The sequence below is a fragment of the Delphinapterus leucas genome, chromosome 10 (genome assembly GCF_059928025.1).
Source record: "Delphinapterus leucas isolate spDelLeu-1000000601 "Yukka" chromosome 10, BTC_Dleu_Yukka2, whole genome shotgun sequence".
Lineage (NCBI taxonomy): Eukaryota > Metazoa > Chordata > Mammalia > Artiodactyla > Monodontidae > Delphinapterus > Delphinapterus leucas.
The window spans coordinates 88,891,216-88,914,496 of NC_143138.1; the positions used below are offsets into that span (position 1 = coordinate 88,891,216).

General features: G+C 36.2%; 1 pseudogene; it reads right to left on the bottom strand.

Annotated features, from left to right (window-relative positions):
- The window catches only part of LOC111174149 (ubiquitin-conjugating enzyme E2 Q1 pseudogene), a 37,142-nt pseudogene extending 14,207 nt beyond the window's left edge, over window positions 1–22,935 (bottom strand).
- Between the last annotated feature and the right edge of the window lie 346 nt (window positions 22,936–23,281).

Here is a 23,281-nt window from a genome sequence, read left to right on the forward strand (position 1 = left end):
GGCTTGGAGTCCTTGCCTCTTGGGGAGGGGGGACCTCCACGGTTGTGATACCCCTCCTGTTTATGGGTCACTGCACAAGGGGTGTGTGTTCTGGTTAGACCATGCCCAAGCTCATCCTCCCTGTCTTGACATGGACTTTGCTTTATATCCTTAGTTTCAGAAACTCTATTCTGCTAGTCTTCAGGTTGTTCTCAGAAATAGTTGTTGTGTATGTAGTTGTAGTTATCGTGTGTCCATGAGCAGAGGGAGGTGAGCTCAGAATCCTCCTACTCTACCATCTTGATCCAGACTCCACTTCTGTAATATTTTGAAGCAAATCTCAGACATATATATTTCCTTTGTAAATATTTCAGTATACATTTGTCAAAATTAATAAATGTTTCTCTTCTTTAGATATAACTGGAACAACATTATCACATCTAAAAACAAAATGGAGTTTCATTTCTGGTAATGGTGGAATAGCTGATATCAGACCTGCCGTCTTGATGAAATAATTATAAGCTTTGGACAAAACACATTAGGAAAAAAAAAAAGAACAATTGTTTCTAGTCAGATAAATCTAGAGGGTATGCTCCATAGTGAGAGAGACCGTGACTCAGCAGCTTGCCTGGATATGGGAAGGCCAGGCTCTAGGGTCAGCAAAACTCCTCATTTGAGGATTAGGATACGTAGGATCTGCACCCTGTCAAGTTCCCTGGTCAGGGTACACCCAGAACTTGGTTCTGCAGGTGAGTGAAGCTGCTGGTTGGGATTACAACTTGGGCACTACAGAATAAGAAACAAACATGTAATAATGAGGAGGTGCTTGCTGTACTAAGCCATGAACTGGGGCACTGGAATTTGGGACACACAAAAATATCGTTATTAGCCAGATGAATTATTTCCTGTGTTTTTTCTTGTTTGCTGTACTAATTGATTGAAAAAGAGCTTTTTGCTGTATTTGGTTATTATGGCAGCCATTATGCTCTAATTGGACTACTGATCATCTTCCAGTTTATTTTTCCACCTTATCATGATGGTCTTTCTTTTCACCTAACAGCCCTAAGCCACAGATTTGACTTTCAAGCTGATGCATTTGCTAAAAAACTTGGAGATGCTAAAGACACATGCTGCTTTAACCAAACTAAACAAAGGTAACTTGGGATTCCCTGTTTTTGACTGGCTGTTTTCAATGTCACATTATTCTCATCCTCTAGTACCAGGGAGACTTCAAGCTTTGGAAAATTCAAAACAAGACAAGTTGTCCAGAGTCTGTGACTGAAGACACTTCCGATCGGTTTTGTCCTGGTGGCATATTCTAGCTCTTCCTGCTTTTAATTTTTTCTTTAAGAAAAATTATTAAGTACAGAAAATCCAAGATTTAAATAAATTTAATATCTCATTTCAAAAATGATTTTAATAATCCATTTCTTAAAGAAAATGGATGAAATTTTTAGGCTTAATGTTTTAAAAGGCATAGTTTTTCTTGAAGTATAGTTGTTTTACAATGTAGTGTTAATTTCTACTGTACAGCAAAGTAATTCAGTTATACATATACATACATTTTTTAAAAAAGTTCTTTTCTATTATGGTTTATCACAGGTTATTGAATATAGTTTCCTGTGCTATACAGTAGGATCTTGTTATTTATTCATTCTATATATAATAGTTTACATCTGTTAATCCCAAACTTCCACCCCATCCCTCTGCTATCTCCCTTCCCCCTTAGCAAACACAAGTTTGTTCTCTATGTCTGTGAGTCTGCTTCTGTTTCGTAGATAGGTTCCTTTGTGTCAAATTTTAGATTCCACATATAAGTGATATCACATGGTATTTGTCTTTCTCTTTCTGACTTACTTCACTTAGTATGATAATCTCTAAATCCATCCATGTTGCTGCAACTGGCATTATTTTGTTCTTTTTTATGGCTGAGTAGTATTCCATTGTATATATGTACCACATCTTCTTTATCCATTCATCTGTCGATGGACACTTAGGTTGCTTCCATGTCTTGGCTACTGTGAGTAGTGCTGCAGTGAACATAGGGGAGCATATATCTTTTTGAATTACAGTTTTGTCTGGATATATGCCCAGGAGTGGGATTACTGGATCATATGGCAATTCTATTTTTAGTTTTTTGAGGAATCTCCATGCTGTTTTCCATAGTGGCTGCACCAACTCACATTCCCACCAACAGTATAGGAGGGTTCCCTTTTCTCCACACCCTCTTCAGCACTTGTTATTTGTAGACTTTTTAATGATGGCCATTCTGACCATTGTGAGGTGGTACCTCATTGTAGTTTTGATTTGCATTTCTCCAGTAATTAGCAGTGTTGAGCATCTTTTCATGTGCCTCTTGGTCATCTGTATTTCTTCTTTGGAGAAATGTCTATTTAAGTCTTCTGTCCATTTTCCGATTGGGTTGTTTGATTTTTTTGTTGTTGACTTGTATGAGCTGTTTGTATATTTTAGAAAATTAAGCCCTTATTGGTCATATTGTTTGCAAATATTTTCTCCCATTCTGTAGGTTGTCTTTTCATTTTGTTTATGGTTTCCTTTGCTGTGCAAAGGCTTGTAAGTTTGATTAGGTCCCATTTTTTTCTATTGCCTTAGAAGACTGACCTAAGAAAACATTGGTACGATTTATATCAGAGAATGTTTTGCCTGTGATCTCTTTTAGGAGTTTTATGGTGTCAGGTCTTATGTTTAAGTTTTAAAGGAATAGTTTTATCTTTAAAATCAAATTTATCATCAACTTGTAAAATTATTTGAGAAAATACAGAACTTGTTTTACTTACACACTTATATGGAATCAGGTCAGTTTGGGGTCATATGTTTAAAAGAGGGAGCATCACCTCTAAGTCCTCTCTGTAAGACAGAAATAGTAGTCCCAAATTATTGTGCTCATACCTGAGTTGAGACTTGTTATTACTTTCATGCTTTTATGATTTAACCTGCAATCAGTGTTTTAAATGAAAAAGAAAAGTAACAATTGGTAAGGCTGATGTTATTTAAATGAAAGTAGCTAGAAATATGCTCTACTGTTACACCAAATTTCTCTGTTTGCTCTCTTGCTACAAACTAATCAGGAGTTTCTAATGATGCTTTGAAATTAGAAATTATGTGTAGAATGTTTTACATCATTGGGCTTTATTTTTGTTTCTAAGAAAATCCCAGTCTTTATTTTTCCATCTACGTACTGGGAATGATCCCATTATGGGTAAATTAGTATTTTTTAAAAATATTCAGCTTTCTCCTCATTCATAATCTTTTAGTCAATAAACAGTGCATCTTTTCACTTAGCAGAAGTTGCCATATTGAACAGCTTTTACTGTTTTTAAAGTGGCAGAATGTGGATAGAAGAAGAAATGACATTTTAAGAGACACAGGGCGAAACACTGGTGGCTCTCCTATAATATTGCAGGAAAAAATATAGTCTTCTATCTCTTTCAAGGACAGAAGAGTTTCACTTTTTATTTATAATCTTATCAGTAAGTTGTAAGTACTGTTTAAGCAGGCCTGATTCTGTTCTTGATAATTATAGTTTTTGATATGCAGATAATTTTTATTTTCAAATCAAATGTCATAAAATTTTTCTTTTCCAGTTTTCAAGGCTCCATATTTGACTGCTTTAAATTTCTGTCCACTTTCTGAATGAGAACTGACTTTGTCCCTAGAGCTCCCACCCATTGGTGATATCTGCCTTCTGGGGATTTATTCCAAAGTAAGATCAATGATGCATCCTTGGTATCTGCCCAGAAAGTCTGTGGCTCAGCAGATATTTGGGTGATGTCTTTACATGGAAATATAATTAAAAATAAATATCTAATTTAGTGCCACATTATTTATTTTCCTAAGGCTAAAGAGGAGCAGTCCTATGATTTTATCCAGCATCCTATATCTTTGAATTCATGCTGTGACAACTGCCTTTCCTTCCTTCTGTGACTTTAAAGACAAATTTCAGTTGTGCACAAGTGAAACATTAAAAATTGCCAATGCAAATTAAAAAAAAAGTTTGAAGGCATTAAAGAGGCACCAGAAGCAGAGAGAACAGAGAGAAATAGAACTCTTGAAATGAAATAAACTAGGTGAGATCCACACTTAACTGACTTTTCCCTGAGGGAATTCTCCAGTCTTTGTGAGCACCCCAGAGTTCAAGGTGAAAGATGCAGTCTTACTTGACTGTAGAGTTAGACATAACAATGTGAAACTGACAAAGAGATTAAAAATTGAGAGGAAAATGATAGAAAGTAGTTAGACACAGAACAGGGAGACCTAAATATGCATACAGACTCCTGTAAATTTTTCAGTTTATTCCTAAAGTGTAACTGTATAGAGCAAGACTTCAAGGGACCCAGCAGACAGCAACAAATAGAATCCTTAAAATGTGAGCAAAGATTTCATCAGCTTCAACACTGGAGAATAAGAGTTTTGTATCGGAGTCCTGTCAAGTTGGGGTGGTTAGATAAAAACCTTGCTTTCTGTGTAAAACTTAGAAGGGGCATACTTTAGGAATGAAGTCTCCAGTAAGGGCCATGCCCAAGGACCAAGGGCAAAAGCAAAAGAGTCCTGCCCTAACAAAACCTAGTAAAAACTTTCGCAGAATTAAAGTTATCTGTAAACAATATAAATGTGTGCTAGAAAAAATTCTGAGATACCTAACAATATCTAGCATTTCTATAAAGCATTATATTCAAATTTTCAATATAACAATACTATAAAAAATTACTATACACATGAAAATATCAGGAAGTGCCATCACATTCAAGAGAATAAAGAGTCAATGGAAGCAGATCCAAAGGTGACTCAGATATACACAGGCTTTATAACTTATTAGTATGTTAAATAATTTACAAGAAAACATGGACATAATGGGTGAAGGCATTTTCTCAGGAAAGGAATAAAAAGTGTAAAAATGAAGCAATCAGAAATCCCAGAACTAAAAAATACAACATCTGTAGAAAACATCATTAGGTGGGATTATGAGCAGATTGGACATAGTTTAATAAAAGCATTGAACTTGAAGAAGGGTTAATGGAAAATTTGTGGGTTCTTTAATCTTTGTATTTGTAATTGGCAACTCTGAAACTCTAACTCATGTTTAATTTAAAATCCAAAGCAAATATACACATACAAAAATTAAAGTTTGAGAGTTTAAAATGTTAAATATACATAAAACTTAAGTTTTTAAATTTGAAGGAATTTCCACTATTTCTCCATTTCTTTTGATGTGTTCATGACTGCTTCAGTCACAAAGGCTTAAACTCTACTAGACATGGCTCTCTTGACAAATTCATCTAGTGAATCATTAAGTCAGTCTCATGGCAAAAAATTTCTGTTCATTCTTTCAGTTTCTTTTTTTTTTTTCTGCTGAAATTACCCTCCTCCCTAAAAAGAAATACGCCCCTTGTCAAAATATGAATATAAATTGATAGGTGAATGAATGGGATTATTCAGTACTTAAAAAATGAACAGTTTTCCCATGGCATTGAGTAAATTAATAAAAAGGAAGATCCTTTTCTTCTGCTCAGGGAACGCAGAGCTCCTTCAAGGTTTACGTGAGAGACCTTACTTATTACTTATCTACAACTCCCCCTTTCTTGCTGGCTATCAGAACCACAGTTGTTTTTTCATTTTGTTTTGTTTTGTTATTTTGAAGAACAGTAATATGTCCAGTATCAGGGAGTAAATCATGACTGTTCTAAGTGAACCCCTGTCTCCATCTTTCCTATTTGCCATGTACAAATTTTCCAGTGTCACTTATAGCCATGTGAACATTTTCTGGCCCATAAGATGTAAGGAGATATCTTTTTTTTGGGGGGGGGGGCGGGTCTTCAATTAAAGCTTTTATTTCCTGATAAGAAGACATAGACTCAGGAGGAGAAAACCCTCCCCTCTCTTTCTAATTTTAAATATAATTGTGACATCTGGAGCTTGCAGCTATGAGGCAAGAAACCTAAAACAAACAAACTAAGGCAATGAAACATACAAAACCAAAAGAGCCAATGTGTCAAAAAGAATGGGCAAATGGAAAGAGTCTAAGTCACTGATGATTAGATTAAAATTTGAACTAGTCTTTAACTTCCTATCTCTGGACTTCCTATTAAGTGAAATAATTATAGCTGTGATTTTAGCAACAGTTAGTTGGATTTTTGTTATTTGCTGCCCCCAAACTCTTGATGAATAAAGATTACCTCCATGAAATAATTTAATACCAACGCAAGAAAGCATGTGATTGTTACCAAAAATCATGATGGATTATTGTAATATGGAAAGACAAATTTGATAAATGTGTACTTTTGAGTCAGAAAAACTATCATGGAATGTTTGCCTGTAATGACCACGAGTTGCTGATTCTTAAAGTTTTCCTATCTCAAAGAACATGAATAGTACGTGAAAGTAAACTCAAAACTTTTCCCATGTTCTATTTTTATGAAGGTTGAATTTACTGGATAATAAAGTTCTGTTTATGAAAATTACCTCTGCTATCATTATCCCTAGTAAATGTGTAAAATGAGGTAATAGTGTATTTATGTTTTTCTCACAAAGTTTCTGGATTGGAAAAAGATCTTCTGAGCACAATACCTTTCCAGTTGTTCAATTCCCTTTACACATTACTGATAAACGTTTGCCAGGTCTGTTCCTAAGTTCCACTGGTAATGAGGAACTGGAATCAGTATACTTTATCTTCTAGCAGTACTGGACTTATGACAACTCTCTCCTTCTGTGGACTAGAAATATGTATTCTGTAGTTTCTTCCCATTGGTGTGAATTAGTATTGGAAATGTATAAAGATAGCTATTATTTCCTCCCTGACACTTTTTCAGTTTACTCATCCCCAGTTCTGAAGAGCAGTTTTATAGTAAAGTTTTATAAACCTTAGTCATTTGTGGGCTACCTTCATGTTTTTTTCCATATCAACTAAACTATCATTTATTCAATAACTTATTAATGTGACTCCTTGTTTTACTTAAATAATTCTACCTCCCCCCAGGCAGTAATAGACATTAAATCACTAGTTTGATTCCTTAGTTATATTTTTCTAATAGGCATTATAATAAATAAATATTAAAATAAAAATATTCATGTTTAGCCTAAGTAATATGTGTAACACATATTGAGAAATACTGCATTAAATATATTCCTATAAAGATTTTGTGTGTCTTAAAACCTTTCTACTTTCTCTGCTGACTATGTTAAAGCCTCTTTTTCATTCTTCGTTTCCCTCCCTCTCTCCCTCCCTTCCTTCCTTGTGACAAAACAAATTAAACTTATTTACCATGAAGCTAAAAAGTATGAGTTTGAATCTTTCAACTTGAAGAGAGCTCTCATTTCATGACTACAAATACGTAGGTTATTTTTTCTCTTAGCTACCATAGAAATATTCAGGTACCCTATACTTGTTGAAGCATGCATTCTTTAGGACTGAAGTAAACATAGTTTTTTATTAAAAATTAAGAAGAAAAGTGAGATAATTTTTATCCATGTTATTTAAATTGATATAGGAATACCTCAGTTGGAAGGATAGCTGTTTTAATAATAGAAGTTCATTCTATTTTTAATCAATATAATAAGGTAGACATGGTTGTAATTATTTTCTAGGAAACAGTTATGGCTATATCAAGGAAATTAAATAAATCTTAATATAACATTTTCCAACATTTTTAAGAATCAAATCCTACATTTTAAAATAAGAAAATACATTGTAGATTATAGCCATTTTCATGTGTGAGATGGTTCCTTATTTCTTTTTCTCTAATCAAGCTTTTAGTTGCTTCACATTGTCTGGCCAATTTTAGGTTTATGCCCATCAATGCTTGGCAGCCTCCAGCATGTCATAGTCTTGTTTTATGAAGACCCTAGACAACCATTCAAACAGATTGTGTGATTCCAGAGAGGGCTGAAGGTGAGGTTTAAAAATGTCAGTAACTCAGATTTATTACACTTCAAGATGGAGGAGGAATAAGATGTGGAGATCACCTTCCTCCCCACAAACACATCAACAATACATCTACATGTGGAACAACTCCTACAGAACACCTACTGAACACTGGCAGAAGACATCAGACTTCCCAAAAGGCAAGAAACTCCCAATGTACCTGGCTGTGTGGCTGAAGGGTCTTGGTGTTCCATCAGGGTGTCAGGCCAGAGCTTCCGAGTTGGGAGAGCCGAGTTCAGGACACTGCACCACCAGAGACCTCCCGGACCCATGTAATATCACGTGGCGAGAGAGCTCCCAGAGATCTCCATCTTAATGCTAAGACCGAGCTCCACTCAACGAACAGCAAGCTCCACTGCTGGACACCCCATGCCAAACAACTAGCAAGGCAGGAACACAACCCCACCCATTAGCAGAGAGGCTGCCTAAAATCATACTAAGCTTACAGACACCCCAAGACACACCATTGGATGCAGTCCTGCTCACAAGAAAGACAAGATCCAGCCTCATCCACCAGAGCACAGGCACCAGTCCCCTTGGCTATGAAACCTACACAACCCACTGACCCAACCTTACCCACTGGGGGCAGACACCAAGAAAAATGGGAAATACGAACCTGCAGCCTGTGAAAAGAAGACCCCAAACACAGTAAGTTAAGCAAAATGAGAAGACAGAGAAATACGGAGCTGATGAAGGAGCAAAGTAAAAACCCAACAGACCAAACAAATGAAGAGGAAATAGGCAGTCTACCTGAAAAAGAATTCAGAGAAATGATAGTAAAGATGATCCAAAATCTTGGAAATAGAACGGAGAAAATACAACAAATGTTTAACAAGGACCTAGAAGACCTAAGAGCAAACAATGATGAAAAACACAATAAATGAAATTAAAAATTCTCTACATGGAATCAATAGCAGAACAACTGAGGGAGAAGAATGGATAAGTGACCTGGATGATAAAATAGTGGAAATAACTACCACAGAGCAGAATAAAGAAAAAAGAATGAAAAGAATTGAGGACAGACTCAGAGACCTCTGGGACAACAATAAATGCACCAACATTCGAATTATAGAGGTCCCAGAAGAAGAAGAAAATAAGAGAGGGACTGAGAAAATATTTGAAGAGATTATAGTTGAAAGCTTCCCTAATGTGGGAAAGGAAATAGTCAATCAACACCAGGAAGTGCATTCCAAGGAGAAACATGCCAAGACACGTATTAATCAAACTATCAAAAATTAAATACAAAGAAAAAACATTAAAAGCAGCAACAGAAAAGCAACAAATAAGAACAAAGGGAATTCCCATGAGGTAGACAGCTGATCTTTCAGCAGAAACTCTGCAAGCCAGAAGGCAGTGGCAGGACATATTTAAAGTGATGAAAGGGAAAAAACTACAATCAAGATTACCCAGCAAAGATCTCATTCAAATCAACGGAGCAATTAAAACCTTTACAGACAGGCAAAAGCTAAGAGAATTCAGCACCACCAAACCAGCTTTACAACAAATGCTAAAGGAACTTCTCTAGGAAGGAAACACAAGAGAAGGAAAAGACCTACAAAAACAAACTCAAAACAATTAAGAAAATGGTAATAGGAACATACATATCGATAACTACCTTAAATGTAAATGGATTAAATGTTCCAACCAAAAGACACAGACTGGCTGAATGGATAAAAAAACAGGACCCATATATATGCTGTCTACAAGAGACCCACTTCAGACCTAGGGACACATACAGACTGAAAGTGAGGGGATGGAAAAAGATATTCCATGGAAATGGAAATCAAAAGAAAGCTGGAGTAGCAATTCTCATATCAGACAAAATAGACTTTAAAATAAAGACTATTACACGAGACAAAGCAGGACACTACATAAACATCAAAGGATCAATCCAAGAAGAAGATATAACAATTGTAAATATTTATGCACCCAACATAGGAGTATCTCAGTACATATGGCAAATGCTAACAGCCACAAAAGGAGAAATCGACAGTAACACAATAAACGTAGGGGACTTTAACACCCCACTTTCACTAATGGACAGATCATCCAAAATGAAAATAAATGAGGAAACAGAAGCTTAAAATGACACATTAAACAAGATGGACTTAATTGATATTTATAGGACATTCTATCCAAAAATAACAGAATACACTTTCTTCTCAAGTGCTCATGGAACATTCTCCAGGATAGTCTCCAGGATAGATCATATCTTGGGTCACAAATCAAGCCTTGGTAAATTTAAGAAAATTGAAATCGTATCAAGTATCTTTTCTGACCACAACCCTATGAGACTAGATATCAATTACAGGAAAAAAACTGTAAAAAATACAAACACATGGAGGCTAAACAATATGCTACTAAATAACCAAGAGATCACTGACCACATCAAAGAGGAAGTCAAAAGATACCTAGAAACAAATGACAATGAAAACACAATGACCCCAAACCTATGGGATGCAGCAAAAGCAATACTAAGAGGGAAGTTTATAGCAATACAATCCTTCCTCAAGAAACAAGAAAAATCTCAAATAAATAACCTAACCTTACAGCTAGAGCAATTAGAGAAAGAAGAACAAAAAATCCCCACAGTTAGCAGAAGGAAAGGAATCATAAATACCAGGTCAGAAATAAATGAAAAAAAATGAAGGAAATGATAGCAAAGATTGATAAAACTAAAATCTGGTTCTTTGAGAAGATAAACAAAATTGATAAACCATTAGCCAGACTCATCAAGAAAAAAAGAGGAGACTCAAATCAACAGAATTAGAAATGGAAAAGGAGAAGTAACAACTGACACTGTAGAAATACAAAGGATCATGAGCTATTACTACAAGCAACTATATGCCAATAAAATGGACAACGTGGAAGAAATGGACAAATTATTAGAAAAGCACAACCTTCCAAGACTGAACCAGGAAGAAATAGAAAATATAAACAGACCAATCACAAGTATTGAAATTGAAACTCTGATTAAAAATCTTCCAACAAACAAAAGCCCAGGACCAGATGGTTTCACAGGCAAATTCTATCCAACACTTAGAGAAGAGCTAACACCTATCCATCTCAAATTCTTCAAAAATACAGCAGAGAGAGTAATACTCCCAAACTCATTCTATGAGGCCACCATCACCCTGATACCAAAAGCAGACAAAGATGTCACAAAGAAAGAAAACTACAGGCCAATATCACTGATGAACATAGATGCAAAAATCCTCAACAAAATACTGGCAAACAGAATCGAACAGCACATTAAAAAGATCATATACCATGATCAAGTGGGGTTTATCCCAGGAATGCAAGGATGCTTCAATACACACAAATTAATCAATGTGATAAATCATATTAACAAACTGAAGGAGAAAAACCGTATGATCATCTCAATAGATGCAGCAAAGCTATCGACAAAATTCAACACCCATTTATGATAAAAACCCTCCAGAAAGTGGGCATAGAGGGAACTTACTTCAACATAATAAAGGCCATATATGACAAAACCACAGCCTACATCATTCTCAATGGTGAGAAACAGAAACCATTTCCACTAACATCAGAAACAAGACAAGGTTGCCCACTCTCATCACTCTTATTCAACATAGTTTTGGAAGTTTTAGCCACAGCAATCAGAGAAGAAAAATAAATAAAAGGAGTCCAAATAGGAAAAGAAGAAATAAAGCTGTCACTGTTTGCAGATGACATGATACTATACATAGAGAATCCTAAAGATGCTACCAGAAAACTACTAGAGCTAATCAATGAATTTGGTAAAGTAGCAGGATACAAAATTAATGCACAGAAATCATTTGCATTCCTATAATGCTGAAAAATCTGAAAGAGAAATTAAGGAAACACTCCCATTTACCATTGTAACAAAAAAAATAAAATACCTAGGAATAAACCTACCCAAGGGGACAAAAGACCTATATGCAGAAAACTATAAGATACTGATAAAAGAAATTAAAGATGATACAAACAGATGGAAAGTTATACTATGTTCTTGGATTGGAAGAATCAACATTGTGAAAATGACTCTATTACCCAAACAACCTACAATCTACAATCCCTATCAAACTACCAATGGCATTTTCTACAGAAGTAAAACAAAATATTTCACAATTTGTATGGAAACACAAAAGACCCCGAACAGCCAAAGCAATCTTGAGAAAGAAAAACAGCTGGAGGAATCAGGCTCCCTGACTTCAGACTATACTACAAAGCTACAGCAATCAAGAAAGTATGGTACTGGCACAAAAACAGAAGTATAGAACAATGGAACAGGATAGAAAGCCCAGAGATAAATCCATGCACATATGGTCACCTTATCTTTGAAAAAGGAGGCAAAAAAAATGCAATGGAGAAAAGACACCCTCTTCAAAGTGGAAAACTGAACAGCTACATGTAAAAGAATGAAATTAGAACATTCCCTAACACCATACACAAAAATAAACTCAAAATGGATTAAAGGCCTAAACGTATGGCCAGACACTATCAAACTCTTAGAGGAAAACACTAAGAACATGTAGAACACTCTTTGACATAAATCACAGCATGATCCGTTTTTTTTTTTTTTTTTGCGGTACGCAGGCCTCTCACTGCTGTGGCCTCTCCCGTTGCGGAGCACAGGCTCCGGACGTGCAGGCCCAGCGGCCATGGCTCACGGGCCCAGCCACTCCGCGGCATGTGGGATCTTCCCAGACCTGGGAACGAACCTGTGTCCCCTGCATCGGCAGGCGGACTCTCAACCACTGTGCCACCAGGGAAGCCCAGCATGATCCTTTTTGACCCACCTCCTAGAGAAATGGAAATGAAAACAATAATAAACAAATGTGACCTAATGAAACTTAAAAGCTTTTGCACAGCAAAGGAAACCATAAGTAAGACGAAAAGACAACCCTCAAAATAGGAGAAAATATTTGCAAACAAAGCAGCTGACAAAGGATTAATCTCCAAAATATACAAGCAGCTCATGCAGCTCAATATCAAAAAAACAAACAGCCCAATCCAAAAATGGGCAGAAGACCTAAATAGACATTTTTCCAAAGAAGATAGACAGATTGCCAACAAACACATGAAAGGATGCTCAACATCACTAATCATTAGAGAAATGCAAATCAAAACTACAATAAGGTATCACCTCACACTGGTCAGAATGGCTGTTATCAAAAAATCTACAAACAATAAGTGCTGGAGAGAGTGTGGAGAAAAGGGAACCCTCTTGCACTGTCAGTGGGAATGTAAATTGATACAGCCACTATGGAGAACAGTATGGAGGTTCCTTATAAAACTAAAATTAGGGCTTCCCTGGTGGCACAGTGGTTGAGAGTCCGCCTGCTGATGCAGGGGACACGGGTTCATATCCTGGTCTGGGAAGATCCCACATGCCGCTGAGCGGCTCGGCCCGTAAGCCATGGCCGCTGAGCCTGCGCATCCAGAGCCTGTGCTCTTCAATGGGAGAGGCCATAACAGTGAGAGGCCCGTGTACCACAAAAAACACCAAAAAACAAAACAAAAAAAGAACTAAGAATAGAACTACCATACGACCCAGCAATCCCACTGCTGGGCATATACCCTGAGAAGACCATAATTCAAAAAGAGTCATGTACCACAATGTTCATTGCAGCACTATTTACAATAGCCAGGACATGGAAGCAACCTAAGTGTCCACTGACAGATGAATGGATAAAGAAGATGTGGCACATATATACAATGGAATATTACTTGGCCATAAAAAGAAACAAAATTGAGTTATTTGTAGTGAAGTGGATGGACCTAGAGTCTGTCATACAGAGTGAAGTAAGTCAGAAAGAGAAAAACAAATACTGTATGGTAACACATATATATGGAATGTACAAGAAGAAAATGGTCCTGAAGAACCCAGGGGCAGGACTTGAATAAAGATGCAGACATAGAGAATAGATTTGAGGACACGGGGAGGGAGAAGGGTAAGCTGTATGAAGTGAGAGAGTAGCATTGACATATATACACTACCTAATGTAAAATAGATAGCTAGTGGGAAGCAGCTGCATAGCACAGGGAGATCAGCTCGGTGCTTTGTCACCACCTAGAGGGGTGGGATAGGGAAGGTGGGAGGGAGACACAAGAGGGAGGGGATATGGGGATAAATGTATACGTATAGCTGATTCACTCTGTTATACAGCAGAAACTAACATGACATTGTAAAACAATTATACTCCAATAAAGATGTTAAAAAAAAGGTTAGTAACTCACACATGAACCTCTCTAAATCAACTCTCATTTCATTTGCAGAAAGACAGTTTTGAAACTTGATTTCTAAGGATTTAATAATAAGTAAGCTCACTGCTCTCAGGATCACATGAGATAGACTAGGGACATGCTCACATTAATATATCTTAACGTAATGTTTTTCAAACAAATATCACTGTATATTTTTAATGTCACATAAATGAGAAAAAATATCCTCTGATGTGAATTAATATACATGAATGCAAAGAAAGTCAACAGAAATTTACAGAGATTGATAAACTGGAATAAAGTAATGAAAACTTTTTAAAAATAGCTTTATATGAAAATTATAATATGTTCTTAAAATGAAGAGAAAGAAACTCACATAATTAAAAAGTGAACTGGTTTGGCTGCAGATATTTCAATCAGAAGGACACATTTTAGTAGATAAAATTATGTTAGATCCTCATGTCTACTCATCTTGCAGGTGTGACTATTTGGATATACAATATATTGAGATGAAAATATTCAACGTATATAGTTAAGATACATGGATTAGCCTCAAATTCAATTCCTTTCATCTAGACTTGTTGTGGGAGATAAATAAGTGATAACTATTCAAATGCTTGAGTAATGAGAATTCAAGTCAACAGTTTCTTTTGATACTACTTATTCTCCAAAAGCCCAATCGAGTCATGAAATTTCAAAACAAACCAAACAAAAAAAATTTATACGTTGCTTACATGAGGGAAATCTATGGACCTTTTGAAGATGTCAGTAATGTGCTTCATCGTGAGAAGCAGAATTCTTCAAATTGCACAATGTTTTTTATGGTTGGTATTTAAACATAAGCTTTTGGCTTAGGTTGACTCATGGGACAATCCCACCTCATCCTAATGGGTTTTATTTAAAGCAACACAGAGATTTTTTGGTTGAATCTTGCTGCTTTTTGTTGTTGTTGAATCTTGTTTTCATAGGTCTAAATCTCCCATTTAATCAGTTTCACAGTAGCTTCTCTGTACTGCTGAGAAATCATATATAAATTTTCCTCTCTGTTTTTAGTTTTCTCTTCTATTTAAGTGAAGGATTTGTGAACCTTATTAAAATAGGATTTATCCATTCACTTCTGCTTTATCCAACTACCTGTGCTACTTTGTGATATGGAAGTTGCTTAGTTGCTTTTATACTTTGGGTGCAAGTATCATATTTAAGATCATATAAAGATGTGGTAGGCCATTTGCTTTGTGTTCCATGGAATGAAATCTTTAAGAAACCAGAAATAAACACAATTATTATCAGTATAAGTTCTCTGCCAAGAAACAGAAAAAAGATTCTTGAATAAGAAAAAAATACTCTGAGTGGGTGATATCATGGTCTGTGATCCATATTTGTGCTGAATTAGATGTTACTGATGGTCTAAATCAAACAATTTATCAACAGATTTGAAATCTAATTTTTTTAATCATAAAGATTTGTTTACATTGATTTCTCTATAGTCTTCTATTCAGTCATCCCAATGGTAATGATCTATATTTGGGAATCAAAGTTAAAAGTCAAAACATAAGCCAAGAAAAAAAAACAGGAGTAGGAAAATTTGCCTTTTATCTCATTAACTGATTATCTAACCATCCAAAGTTAAGGTTTAAATATTATTAAAATGGGATTAATTTTCCCCTTTTCTAAAACCACCTTCTTATCACAATCTATACTTAAATTGTAATTTATATGTTGACCTCTGTAGAGTTGGTTGCCTGTCTGTTATAAAATAGGTTTCATAAGGACAGATACTTTGTCTGTTGTGGACTCTACTATACCACTGGCATTTAGCACAGTACCTGGCACCCGGCAAATGTTTGTTACAGTTGAGTGCACAAATGGCTTAGGATAATGGTGCCATAAACCAGGCACTATCCGTGTTTGCAGACCATAACCCAAAGTCTTAGGTTGGACAGGCATTTAAAGCTCACCAGTCCAATTCCCAATGAAGAATTCTACACGTTGTGTAATTAAAATATTGTCATATGGATTTTGCTCCTTGGAGCAACAGAAATGAAGACACTACTGTAACTGCTTGAGACAACTATCATTGCTTCTGCTGTCTCCTATTGTTTTCTCTCTGACTAAAGCACCAGAATTTCATTCTGCTCACTCTCTTTTGAGTTCTCTGGTGTGATCCTCTAGTGTTTCAACGCTTGACTGTGAGAGAAAAGAGTCCTTGCTTTTAGATACACTACGTTGCTGGATTCAGTTAATACAGGTGACTGATTACGAAGTCCACTAGGTGATTAAGTCTGGCTGGAACCAGAAATTGAAAATCTTAAGAAAAACCTTTATCAGGGTTCCACAGTGGAGAAACACCAACTCTGAATGGCTTTACAATGTTACAAGTGTAGATAATAGAAACTAAAAACGTTATTAAAAGGAGTATAGAAGTTTTCCATTTCTATCAAGACATCTAAATTTCTGATTTCTTTGGCTCTCTGATTAGGAAAAAAGTACATCTTTACATATTTATATATAAAAGATACAAATAACAGTTTGACTATAAAGTTTCCAAAGTTATTTATAATTTAAAAAAAGCACTTGATAATGCAAATGCCTCTCTTATTGGTTTACTTTAAGAATGAGGAAGAAGTGAATGATTAGAGAAGAATTCATTTTGAAAAGTCATCTACTTAAGATGACTCTGGAGGAGTAAACATAAGCTTCTTTAAAATAAGCATGATTATGAGACAACAAATAACAACAAACTAAAGTCTGAACACATTCACACTGAGAAAGAATTCTAGCCCCTGACGTGCAGCTAGAACCTGGTGTTGCTGCAGGCTGATCTGATGCTCGCAGTCATGCCGCGGAGTTCCCCTGTTGAACATAAACTGACTTAGAGAACATCAACATCAGACGCAGCAACCCCATGAGCATGATGGATCAAGACAAAAATAAGACCAGTGTGTAATCACGCTTGAACACGGACTAAACATGAACATTGTCTAAACCATGAAACACCAAACACTTCATTCTCCCATATGGTATGCGTGACTGTTGCTCTAGAGCTGAAGGATTTAGTCTTCCCTTCTTCTAGATAAGATTTATTAATACATCCATTCATAGAATTACCCCACCTCCTGAGAATATCCAGTCCAGACCAGAGCCCCACATCCTTAAACTCTCCCCCAGATCACTTAACATGATCCCAAATTCTTTAACAAGAATATAGTGTTTTCTAACACTCTCTTACTGAGTCATCCCATGATTCCCATGGCAAGTGTTGTCTCTCACTGTTGTGGATAATAAACCTAACTTGTTCACCTACAGCTGTAACATTGGGGGGCTTTGGCTGGAGAGCACTAGCAGCAGATAGGTGCCTTGGACACTTTTGGTACGATGGTGCTTGTGGTAAGGGTAGGAGTGAATAACCCTCTTACAGTTTTAACTGACACCATCTTCCTAGCTAACACTGGGAGGTGTTTGAGCCATTTGCACTGCCCAAGTGCTCTACACTTAAAGCATATCTAACGCATGTAAAGACAGATTTCTACAATAGTTAAAGCAGATTGTGTGTTACCTCCAAGGATTACTAGTTGTGCAGTTCACTCTTAACGGAGAGTCCTTTTAAATAACAAATTCTCTTAGTGCTTTTGAAGTGTGGTTGATTATCAGAAATTTGATTTAAGAGAAACTTTTCATGAACACATTGAAAGCAGAATACAGCTGTAAGGGGAAATATTAGAACTTGTTGGTCTAGACAGTAATTCGATTTGCATTCATTTTTTAGTATCTAGATGCACTATTCTAAACTTAATTAAAGCCAACAGGGAAAAAATTCACTTGAAGAAAGGATGTTTCTTAAGGGCCCATGTGAAATATGAAAACACTTCTGATTTTTTAGATGAACATTTTATCACCTGAGGTAGAGAGAAAAATGCACTTTTTCTGTATTTCCCAGAGAATAAGTTGGCATAAAACATTTTTAGTAATTCAGTTTTTAAAGATAAACAATTCCTATTTTCTTTCCTATGTATCTTAGTTCTTTTTCAATGTTATGTAACAATAAGACACTCTTCACAGCAGATGCCTTGTATGAATGAAACTGGCTTTAAAAAAATTATATTAGATCTTGCTTTACAAGGATTTTATTGGAAATATGTATATATTTTTAATATTGCTGAAAATGCTTCATTGCTATAAAATGGTTTCCTTTCAAATTGTTGCCATTGTTTCTGACAGAAGCTCACCAGCCAGAAAGAGCCACATTTCTGCTCTTTTCTGCTATAATATACCTGATGAAGAAGTGAATTCTCATGGAATCTATGCAAAACTTGGTCACTGGATTTCATTCATCGTATGGATGGCGAAATACAATGTTTTAAAATTTGAATCGCAATTTCTACCTGCCTTTACTGTCACAAAAATAACCATACAGTTCATCTGAGTGAGCCTTTAAAATGTAAGAATAGAAATGGCAAGGTGAACCTCTTAAGTTTCATTTCTATTTAAGGTCAATATTGTGTTCTGAGGAGGTGGCTGAAGGTAGTGGTGACTTGAAGAATACCTAGGATGGCAAAGGTGCATGGAAGTAGCTGGTACATGGTGCACAAATGCCTTGGGGGGAAGCATAACTTGGTTCACGTATGCAATCGTTTGTGCCTTGAACTTCCTCTATCTTTATGTTCCCATTTTTTTCAGATAAATTTATTTATTTAAAAGTGATTTAAACTAATGATTTAAATAAAGTAATTTAACCAGTGATTTAAACTAGTCATGCTAGAACATCTGGAGATTATCATTACCAGTTTTTTATTTCATCTTAAGAAAATGATACTTTTAATCTTAGTTTTGAAGAACATAGATTTTTTTTTAATTAATTAATTAATTTAATTTTGGCTGCATTGGGTCTTCGTTGCTACACGTGGGCTTTCTCTAGTTGCGGCGAGCAGGGGCTACTCTTCACTGTGGTGTATGGGCTTCTCGTCGCAGTGGCTTCTTTTGTTGCGGAGCACAGGCTCTAGGCGTGTGGGCTTCAGTAGTTGTGGCACTCAGGCTCAGCAGTTGTGCCTTGCGGGCTCTAGAGCGCAGGCTCAGTAGTGGCGCATGGGCTTAGTTGCTCCACAGCATGCGGGATCTCCCGGACCAGGGCTCGAACCTGTGTCCCCTGCGTTGGCAGGCGGATTCTTAACCACTGCGCCACCAGAGAAGTCCTAGAACATGGATTCTTAAACTGCTGTTTGAAGATGAAGTCTTCAAATCAACTAGTCCAATGGTTTACAACATCATTTTAGAGACAGAACCCATTCTTCTGTTAAAGCTCATTTGACATCCCCAAATGTAAAATACATAACATCAGAACTTATGCATTATTTATAGGTATTGAAGTAGGAGAAAGAGACATAAAGCTCTTCCTGCTCCAATATCCTGTTTATTCCCTCTCTCCTTCTCTAGCTGGGTAGTCACTGAGGCATTCTATGAAATTCTATGATCTTCAGGAACGTGGGTAGGAAACTTCAGAGGATAAAGGCCTTCATTGTATCAGGGAAGTGATTCAGTTCTTTCAAGAAGAATTGAGTTTTTTGAGAGGCAACAGCCATTGAATGATAAAGATTGAACCCGAGTACAAACACCTTCATTCCAAGCCTGGTTGTTTTCGATAAATCTTATTACACATTAGTGTAATTCTTTAATCATTAGGTCATTTTTAGAAAAATAAGGTGCATGTCAGAAGGAATTGAAAAGTATTTCCATTTGAGTAGAAAAGAGAATTATGAGGATAATGATTTATACTCTTGTTCTTAAAATCTTCTATTATATTTCTTCTTGAAATTATAACTATAATTACTTTGAAACCAACATACAATCAGTTGCCTATATCATAGAATCTCCTTGTTGAGCAGACTTTGATATGGGACCATAAGAACAAGTTAAGATCTCATAAAATAAAATTTTTGCTTCATGTCTCACTCTAACTACTACTAACATATTTAGTAAAGAAAATAATAAATTGGTGTCTTTGCACAGCTAGCTGCTTCTCATCCTTCAGGGACCAAGTTAAATTTCATTTCCTCAGAGAGGCCCTTCTGCAGGTTCTGCTTGTCATTTTCTACAATGACATTTGTTTACTTCCTATAAATGAAATAATCCAGATTTATCCTTTTTTTTTTTAAAGGGCTTCAAATGCTTGGCTTTTTAAAAAAATTAATTAATTATATTTATTTTTGGCTGTGTTTTGTCTTCATTTCTGTGCGAGGGCTTTCTCTAGTTGTGGCAAGCAGGGGCCACTCTTCATCGTGGTGCGCGGGCCTCTCACTGTCGCGGCCTCTCTTGTTGCGGAGCACAGGCTCCAGACGCGCAGTCGCAGTAGTTGTCGCTCACGGGCCTAGTTGCTCTGTGGCATGTGGGATCTTCCCAGACCACGGCTCGAACCCGTGTCCCCTGCATTAGCGGGCAGATTCTCAACCACTGTGCCACCAGGGAAGCCCCAGATTTATCCTTTTTGTATGTGCTTCCTTAGTATTTATCTTTCTGTACATCTGTACTGTAAACTCCATCATACCAGAGTTCATGTCTTTTGTTCTTGGTCATTTTTGTATCGTTAGCAACTAGTATATTTCCTGTCACATGGCAGGTCCTCAATGCATAATTATTGAACAATAAATGAATATATTATATAGATGGCTATCGCATGTGTGTAAATTGATCATATATAACACATTCTAAGATGCACATCACATATATTTATGTACACGCATTCCCAAATTGATACTCAATTTTGAAAAGTTAGAGTTGTACATGTTCCTACACTTGTTAGTGGCAATTTTTGGATGATATCTTGATGTGCATTTGTGGTGCTTATATTCACTTACAGAGTTCAGTGAACAAACTTCATGAGGAAATATTCAGCCATATGCTGCTTCAGAATTGCAGTAAGAGTGTGACTAATCTCTGCAGCTCTTTCTTTCAATAACTCTGAATTTCCAAATGGTTCAGTTACTTTCATTTTAGGTTTCATTTTTGGCTTTCTCTCCAATTGCCGCAAAATTACAAGGAAAGATTGGACATAAATAGAATGTTTTCTATCCCTTGGGTACTTATAACTTTGAAAATAATAATGTACAAAAATTACTGGATTATGTTTAATAAACAGCTCAGAGTGTTCTAATCAATCAAGTAATCAATTTAGCATCTCTTTATTGAGACCCCATATGGGCAGCACTATGATACAGACACATAAATATATAAACAAAGGTCCTTTCCTTTAGAGAATATAGTATCTATTAATGATAAATATCATCCTACAAACCAATTCATTAATTGCTTAAGCCAACTAGCACTAATTATGTGTGTAATCGAGGTAACTGAAAAAATGAATGATCACTGTGTGCTGGAATAATGATGAAAGGTTTAATGGAAGTTAGAGTTAATCTTAACTTTGAGGGATGGGAAGTATTTGGAGAGGTTCTGGCCTTTTGGCTTTTTCAGGACCTGGTAAGGGTGGGAGGGAGCAATGCACAAAAGTTCAAGCTTCCAAGGTTAACGCAGACAAAGATGGTTGGTTGAATATGGCAGACCCAGCATTCTGAGAAGGAGAGAGAAATGAATGGGTGTTTTTAGGATAAGAAAAGTTTATGGAAGACCTAAAATGTGAAACAGTCTCATGTAGTACGTAATAGGGAAGCATCTTTTATCCCTAAGTAATTCAGTGATGGGACGCAAAATGTATTTTTAGAAAAATTAATGTGGCAGTGATACGCAGAATTAATTTAAAATCAAAAATGGAGTTAGGGAGAGGAAAATAAAAATATATGCTTAACTATTTTCTCAATACGTTCTAGTTTTTTAAAAACACTCTTTAGTCATCCAAGACATAATTTCTGACTAGAACAATATACGAATCACTCACAGCTTAAATATGACAAGGTGTGTACTAAACAAATCCCAAAGTGCAGATGTATAATTTAGAGACATTTTTGTTTATGAAGATATATCCATTTAAGTACTTCTTACCTACAGTTATATTGAAACAAAACACACACAGACATCTCTGTGACAGCTCTATGTAGATGAAATGTTTTCATTAGGTTTATAATAATAAACTAAACTCAGAACAAATTCATAGAGTGTGTTTAATGGTAGGAGATGAAATGAGAAGAAATTCATAACAATATCTCAGTAGCATTCAAATTGAACAGTAGATAGCAAGTGGGTGATTACCATTGATCTACTTCATATGCACGTACAACAGATATTATCTTTAAACACCTCCAAAATTATGTTTCTTGCTGAAATCCACAATCAATAGCTTTAAAAATACTGAAGATTTGATGCCAGGGACGGAAAGCTGCTGGCAGCATCTGGGGCGTGTTGGGAGGAGAATGAGCATTTCCAAAGGTGACAAAAACAGTTCAGCCAATTTGTTCTTGGATTTAATTCCAGGATTTAAATGTAATTTTTTTTTTTTTTAAAAAAGCTACATTAGATTTAGCGACATCAACAGCTAGGATGATTTTATTCCCAGGATTAACCAGTTACCTATCTATCCAGCTGAGCAAACCAGAAACCCAGGACTCACTCTGGATGAGTTTTTTATTTGCACAGCCCGCATCCATTCCCTTATTAAGCGCTGTTGGTTTTACATATACCACTGTAATCAGTCAGCTTCTCATCGTCTCCACTGCCTCACCTTTGTCTGAAATAGGATCATGTCTTCTGTGATTATGTACCCTGCGTTCATGCTGGCCCTTGTCTGGTCTGTTCACGACATAGCAGCCAGCATGATCTTTTCCATACCTCTCCCCATTCCCACATTTAAATATTTCCATGACTTCTTATTCTCAGGAAACAATCCAAATCCTTAACAGTGGCTAAAGGCCAAGTGTGTTATTTTCACTGCCTGTCTCTGCAGACTCCCTGCTCACTACCCCCTCCCCCAGTCTTGTCCTAAGAGCCGTTCTCTTCCCCCACATGGGTTCTGTGCACATACTGTTTCTTATGTTTGGAAGGCCCTTCTGCCTCCTCTTTTCCTGCTTGACTATTATCTGTTCCTTGAAAATTAGCTTCAACATACTTCCTGAGGGAAGACTTCTGCGAACTCCTAGTTTAGAACAAATGATATTACGTGTTATATGATGTCCTAGGATCATGTTTCTTTTATTCAAATCACTCAAC